Genomic DNA, 7,540 nt, shown 5'->3' on the forward strand with positions numbered 1-7,540 from the left:
CTTCTTCCAGAAGAATCCTTTTTTTTCCTTCATCTGCTGGCTCAACCATATAAATTTCAGCTGTACACACAGAAATCTCACTTGTACCAAAGACTGTCATCTACCTCAAGGACTTGCACCTGTCTTCTTCAAAAAGTGGCACCTGCCCACTTCAGAGTGGGCAATTTTACCACTTGGGGCAGCTTCCAAAAGCTCTACTTTATCTTATTTTTGAACTTGAGGAAAAAAAGTCTGTTACAAATTGAAGAAAAGACTGATTATTCTGAAGCTGTAATGGGGTGGAACGGGGGTACAGCTCTTAGCGCGAGATCTTTAGTGGAGACCGCAACTGTTAGAGCAGCCGTTCAGTTCAGTTCAGTTCGGTCACTCAGTCCTGTCCGACTCTGTGACCCCATGAATCACAGCACACCAGGCCTCTCTGTCCATCACCAACTCCTGGAGTTCACTCAGACTCATGTCCATCGAGTTGGTGATGCCATCCAGCCATCTCATATATTGTCACCCTGCTTAAACTTATATGCAGAGTACATCATGAGAAACGCTGGGCTGGAAGAAGCACAAGCTGGAATCAAGATTGTCAGGAGAAATATCAATAACTTCAGATATGCAGATGACACCACCCTTATGGCAGAAAGTGAAGAGGAACTAAAAGCCTCTTGATGAAAGTGAAAGAGGAGAGTGAACAAGTTGGCTTAAAGCTCAACATTCAGAAAACTAAGATCATGGCATCTAGTCCCATCACTCACAGTGTCAGACTTTATTTTGGGGGGCTCCAAAATCACTGAAGATGGTGACCGCAGCCATGAAATTAAAAGATGCTTACTCCTTGGAAGAAAAGTTATGACCAACCTAGCCTAGATAGCATATTCAAAAGCAGAGACATTACTTTGCCAACAAAGGTCCGTCTAGTCAAGGCAATGGTTTTTCCAGTGGTCATGTATGGATGTGAGAGTTGGACTGTGAGGAAAGCTGAGCACCAAAGAATTGATGCTTTTGAACTGTGGTGTTGGAGAAGACTCTTGAGAGTCCCTTGGACTGCAAGGAGATCCAACTAGTCCATCCTAAAGGAGATCAGTCCTGGGTGTTCATTGGAAGGACTGATGCTGAGGCTGAAACTCCAATACTTTGGCCACCTCCTGCGAAGAGTTGACTCATTGGAAAAGACACTGATGCTGGGAGGGATTGGGGGCAGGAGGCAGAGGGGACGACAGGGCAGCCGTTTGAGCAGCCATTAGAGGTCCCGCTCCCTCAGCAGTCATCAGGGCAGTGCTCTGGGGGCCTTGAGTGTAGTGAGAAGCAACCAAGGCCTTCTGCCCTGGCCTTCCAGATCATCAGGGCCAGCAGGTGAGTTGGAGGGCCTGGGGACAGGCTGAGGGCTGAACCCCACCCGGGGCACCCCACAGCCCCGACTGACCACCTTTGTTTCTCCCCCATGTTCTGTCCCCTGCCCCTTGGCCTCCCCCACTTTCTTTCTTTCTGTTTTAAACAAAGCAAAATACAGTGGAGAGGAGGTGCTGGAGGTACATTGGCCAGAGCCCTTGCCATGGTTGCCCACTGGCTGGACCCAGGCATTGAAGCAGCAGTGAACCTCTGCCCCATCCCTACCTCAGTGACCTAATAGCGGCCGCAATGTCCATGGGTCACAGTCTCTGGGACCTGGTCCCCGTCTGGGCAGCCTGAGGGCAGGCTGAGTCTCAGGCGCCTGGCTCCCTCAGTGATGATGGCTGGGCAGGGTCTGAGCGCGCCTGGCACTGAGGGCTGAGATCTGTCTCTTCAGGAGGGTCTGGGCACTGGTGGGAGGACCCAGACTAGGGGTGGGTTGAACTGTCCAGGGCAGGGTAACTGGCTGATGCTGGAAACCTCTCCTTTTAGCTAGGGCGTGGACCTCAGAAAGCCTTGGGACCTTGCCCTTTCTTGTCAGAACAGAGAATAACATTTGTTTTGGTGGAAGTTTCCAGAAACATCGTGACCTGATTGTGACCTGACTTCAAGAACAAAGGATCTGACACCAAGAAGTTTGCAACCACTAACCATGCCCCTCCCTTACCTTTTCTTTAATAGGGCTCTGCTGAAAGCTTTTGCAGAGTTCCAAGGTTCTTAAGGCACAAGCCACCCATCTGCTTGTGTGGCCCTACCGTAAACCTTTCTGTGCTCCAGACTCCAATGTTTTGGTATTGTTTGGCTTCACTGTGCTCTGGGCACATGAACTTGCGTTTGATAACAAAGCCATAAAACAAGCAGCCACCATAATTAATTTAAAGGCTGTTTTGTTATATGACTCATCTTGGTAAACAACTTTTACAAGCCAGATGCTCTTGTCAGTCTCTCACTTCTGAAAGTCAGCCTGTTGGTGACAGATGAACTCCAACAGCATGCCTCTGAGTGGTCCCCAACCAACAGTAGTTTAACCTGAGTAACCATGCCTCTATAGATGATGTTAACCCAATCATACCTCTGAGAGTTCACCAGTTCCTGAACTTGATGCTTCCCTAAATCCTTATATAATAAAATTGACAATGTATTCTAACATGGTGTCTGACCAGCATCCCTTACTATCACAAGCAATAAGTTAGCTTTGTCTTTTTATTTCACTGAACACTTTTGGAGGGTCCACCTAGATTCTTTTAAAGATCCTCATTTAGGAGCATTCCAGGGAACCCTGAGGCCAACAGGTACACTCACTGGGCACATTGTGCCCAAATTCTATTTACTCTTCAGATGTGTTGTCAAGTGAGCCAGTTTCAACAATAATCTCATCTCTGAGTAGCTTCACTGAGTTTATATCACTGAATTTGTTATTCTAGGAATTTGTAACCAAATATGTCTTTGTTTAGGCCTAGATCTTTGTATGGAGCAATTAGATCTTTCGGTTTGGAGATGCACCGTTTACTAAATTAAGCCTAGGTCTTTGTATAATATCATTATACCTTTTGTTTTGGAGATGTGCCAGGAGCCTGGTAGGCTGCCGTCTATGGGATCACACAGAACTGGACACGACTGAAGTGACTTAGCATGCATTTAAGAAATGTTTTTTTGCTATTAACCTACTTATTCTGCTGCTTGCCTTGCTTTTGGTGCTGTTTATTTCTTGTGTTTCGCTTTCTCCTAGGTTGGTTTGTTTTGTTTTGTTTTTTCCTTTTCTTTTTTTAATTGGAGTATAGTTGATACACAATGTTCTGTTAGTTTCAGGTGTAGACAAAGTGAGTCAGCTATACATATATCCACTCTTTTTTAGATTCTATTCCCATGTAGGTCATTACAGAGTATTAAACAGAGTTCTTTATGCTATACAATTCCTGGGTGGTGTAGTGGTAATGGATCCACCTGCCAATGCAGGAGACTCAGAAGACACAGGGTTGATCCCTGGATCAGGAAGATTCCTTGCAGGAGGAAATGGCAGTTCATTCCAGTATTCCTGCCTGGAAAATTCCATGGACAGTGAAACCTGGCAGGCTACACTCCATGGAGTTGCAAAGAGTAGTGTGTATATGCCAATCCCAATCTTCCAGTTTATCCTTCCCTGTGTCCTTCCCCCTTGGTAACCATACACTTGTTTTCTACAGCTGTGACTGGATTTCTGCTTTGAAAGCTTGTTGCTTTTGAAGTAGGAGGGAGAGTTCCATAGGGAACAGCTGGGAGCATAAGCTTGATACATTTTCAGTGCAAGCCAGACTTGAGGGCTAATTGTTGGAGATCTGTTAGACCAACAATCAATTTGTGGGGAAAAAAAGGTTTGTAACACTTTATCTGGGGTCCCTTTTAAAACCTTCAGGAGGTACTCTCTTGTTAATGTGTTCACTTTGTTTTGTCCATACCCAAGTGTCAAGGATTGTGTGGTTTTTGTCAATTTGACAATCCCAGTTTCTGCTTGATTGGGGAACCCAAATACCCTTCAAAAGCCCGCACTGTAAACTGACTGTAGTGGCCTGTCTTCCTTGTGTGTTATGGGTTTGTCTCTGCCAAATCTCATCCTTCTCTTTGGAAGAGCTTCTATTTCCTTTAAGAAGCTCTATAATCTAACTTCTGTATTTTTCTTGGTAAACAGCAAAAAATTATTTTGACTTAATAATTATTTTGACTTAATAATGTCATGTTTGACATGTCCAAAGCATTACATTAATATCATTAAGAAGAACTTTAATAATATTAGGAGACAAAATACCTATAGTCAGATTCTTAAAGTGTCATGCTAAGACCTCAAAAAATTTTTAACTCAAGGTAGTCTCTTTCAAAAACTTTGTAACCTTTGGAAACCTGTTCATCTTGCATTTCTTTCTTGTTTTTTACTCAGTTTTACTTGACCTTCTAGATGAGCTGTTCTTTTTTGAGGGTTTTCTCAGGGAAAGAATAATTCTATTATAAAATTTCTAGATGAGAAGGTTGAATTAAAATTATCGTCTAGAGCCAAGTTAAAGGATATAATTGAAGATTTTCCTAAACTTTGGAAAACCGATAGAAATTTGTTACAGAATTTAGTATTTTGTTACACAGTTAACTTTCTCTGTTATATATCTATACCAACTAGTTAGGCTAGTGCTTACCCTCTCCTGGAAAATGCTTAATAAGCTGAAAGGTAGGAAAGATAAAAATTTAAATCACCCAGTTATATAAATTAAAAAAAAATTGCCTCAAGATAGCTATGCAAATTTAAAAACTGCCTACAATAAGACAATTTCAGAAATAATATTTTAAGGGAAAAAATTGTAAAAAGGTTCAAATTGTAAACAAAACAAACATGAAAAATATACTTCAGGAAATATTCTAGAAGCTGGAATAAACCCACAACTAAAGTAGAGAGACAAGTCTTCTGTTGTAAATGGGGTCAAATTTTAAATATGTAATTTAATGATAAAAAAGAAAGTGAAGTGTAAAATTGCTAACCTAGAAAATAGTCAAGTTGTGGCTAGACACTGCCAGAGTCTTAGGAACTAAAGGAGCTGAAAATTGCCTTTGGCTTGCTAGTTAAAAAATAACTAAAGGGACTCCTTGGTGGCTAAGACTCCATGCTCTCAGGGTCTGTGTGTGGGTGGGGGATTGATCCTTGGTCTGAGAACTAGCTCCCACATGATACAACTAAGAATCTTGTGTAGTAACTAAGACTCAGAGCGGTCAAATAGATGAATAAAAATAAACTATAAAAATAACTAAAAAAGTCTCCATTCCCTGAAAAATTGGGAGCCTGTGGTTAGGAATACCTGTGGATATTGCAAATACAATGGTAATTGAAAGAATCAAAGTTTCATAGTGGCTAAGGAATGGCAAAGAATCTGCCTGAAATGTGGGAGACCTGGGTTTGATCCCTGGGTAGGGAAGATCCTCTGGAGAAGGGAATAGCTATCCACTCCAGTATTTTTGCCTGGGAAATCCCATGGACAGAGGAGCCTGGTGGGCTATGGTCCATGGGATCGTAAATAGTTAGATACAACTGAAGTGACTTAGCACACAAGGAATAGAGGGATAATTATCCCAAATTGGTCCACTGATGTTACTGCAAGGGTAACATTAAGCCTAAGTATTTCCCTTTCCTTTTTCTAACCTCTTGAAGGGACTAATATTGCTTTTTTTGTTGCTATGGAGCCACTACATCTACCATTAATCTCATCAGATCCCTGAGAATAAAATTTTAAAGTTGTTTGAAATCTAAAATAGATTTTTAATAAGAAAAAAAGAGAAATTTTCACTTAAATTAAAAATGACCGACTGTACCAGGTGGTGAAAGAAGAAAAGACAAATTTGAGTGTATATAGTAAAGTATGGAAGGCATGGATTTATTGGAAGCACTAAAAGAATGGGAATGTCTAAGAATCCTAAGTCCTTCCCTAAGTCCCAACCTGTTATTGATACCTTGGAATCATTATCAGAAAGGCATTCCTTTCTTCTCTATGACACAATTCCTATGAATGTAGTAGGTAGGGATTTACTTTGCAAATGAAATTACCAGATAAAATGTACTGCAAAGGATTGCTTTTAAAAAATCACAGAAAATTTCTTACAATAAAATTATAGCTGATATTGTTAATAATATACCTATACCATGTATGATTTAAAAACTCACTGAAGGAATAACTATGGTCTCAGAATTGCAACAGGAAAAAAATTCCATGGATGTGTGCTAAGTTGCTTCAGTCATGTCCGACTCTGCAGTCCTATGGACTGTAACCTGCCAGGCTCCTCTGTCCATGGGATTCTCCAGGCAAGAATACTGGAGTGGGTTGCCATGTCCTCCTCCAGGGGATCTCCCCAACCCAGGGATAGAGAGCCTGTCTCTTACTTCTGCATTGGCAGGTGGGTTCTTTACCACTAGCACCCCCTGAAAAATTCCATGGACACAGAAAGATTTCAACAGAGGCCTTAAAAATCTTCCTGGATTATATAAACTTTTCTTTTTATACGAACATGAGAAAATTCACCTATATGCGTTTTAACCCTTCAACATGACATACACTTAAGACCTAATACCTATTATAAGGCCAATCTCTTATTACAGTAGCCAATGCTAGGTTAGTTGTCTCAGAATAGTCATGAACCTCAACTAAATATATCAAAACACCTTCAGATCTTATACTATGATTACCTTCAAACCTGATGTTATTGTAAACAGTAACTCCTTGTTGCTAACGAAAAACACTCTTATTTATACATCAGTTAGTAAGTTATAAGTACCAACATTTTATTCATTTCATATTATTATCCATCAGAGAAATACTCTTATTCCAGCAACTCTACAATCCTTACCCAATAGCGAAGTGTCTGATTGTGTTTTTGAAATATGATGGCCAAAACAGTTTTTTTTTTTTTAATTTGCTTTACAATACTGTATTGGTTTTGCCATACATTGACATGAATCAGCCACAGATGTACATGAGTCCCCCATCCTGAACCCCCTCCCACCTCCCACCCCCACAACAGTTTTTGGATACTTCAGTACCAACTGCTGATTTAATATTCTTTGTGGCTCAAAAACTAAGTGCTGACAATATTATTTGTCAATGGGTTTTTTGACTAAAAAAAGTAGATCAGCAAACCAGAATCACCCTGATATGCTGCTCCTGGATTCTTGACTCTCAAACAATGTGAGATTGACCCTCTAACAACTGAATACTCTTGTTTTAAGCTGCCAAGTTTGAGATTATTTATTAGAGAACAATAGATAACTAACATAATCCAAACATCCTAAATGGACTAGATTTTCTTTAAAAGAGGACAAAAGTATAAAGTCTCTGATGGGGAGTCAATCCTGAGAATAATGATCCTATCCAGAGGAGTTAAACTACTAAAGGCATTTATCAAAAACATGTTCCATTACTTTGGCTAAGATATTAAATAGTACATCCCCAACTCTGGGGCACAACAAACCAGGTTAAATTCTTTAAACCCAGTAGTTATAGATAATAGAATGGCCTTGGATTTTCTTTTGGCCAACCAGGGAAGATTGTGAACCAGGAAGATTGCTAACACTATATGTTATACCCAAGTACTATAACTGATTTGTAACAATCCTTATCTAAGCTAAAGGAAAGGTAACCTAACTATCTGAAAT

This window comes from Ovis aries, chromosome 16 (genome assembly GCF_016772045.2).
Source record: "Ovis aries strain OAR_USU_Benz2616 breed Rambouillet chromosome 16, ARS-UI_Ramb_v3.0, whole genome shotgun sequence".
In the NCBI taxonomy this organism is placed as follows: domain Eukaryota; kingdom Metazoa; phylum Chordata; class Mammalia; order Artiodactyla; family Bovidae; genus Ovis; species Ovis aries.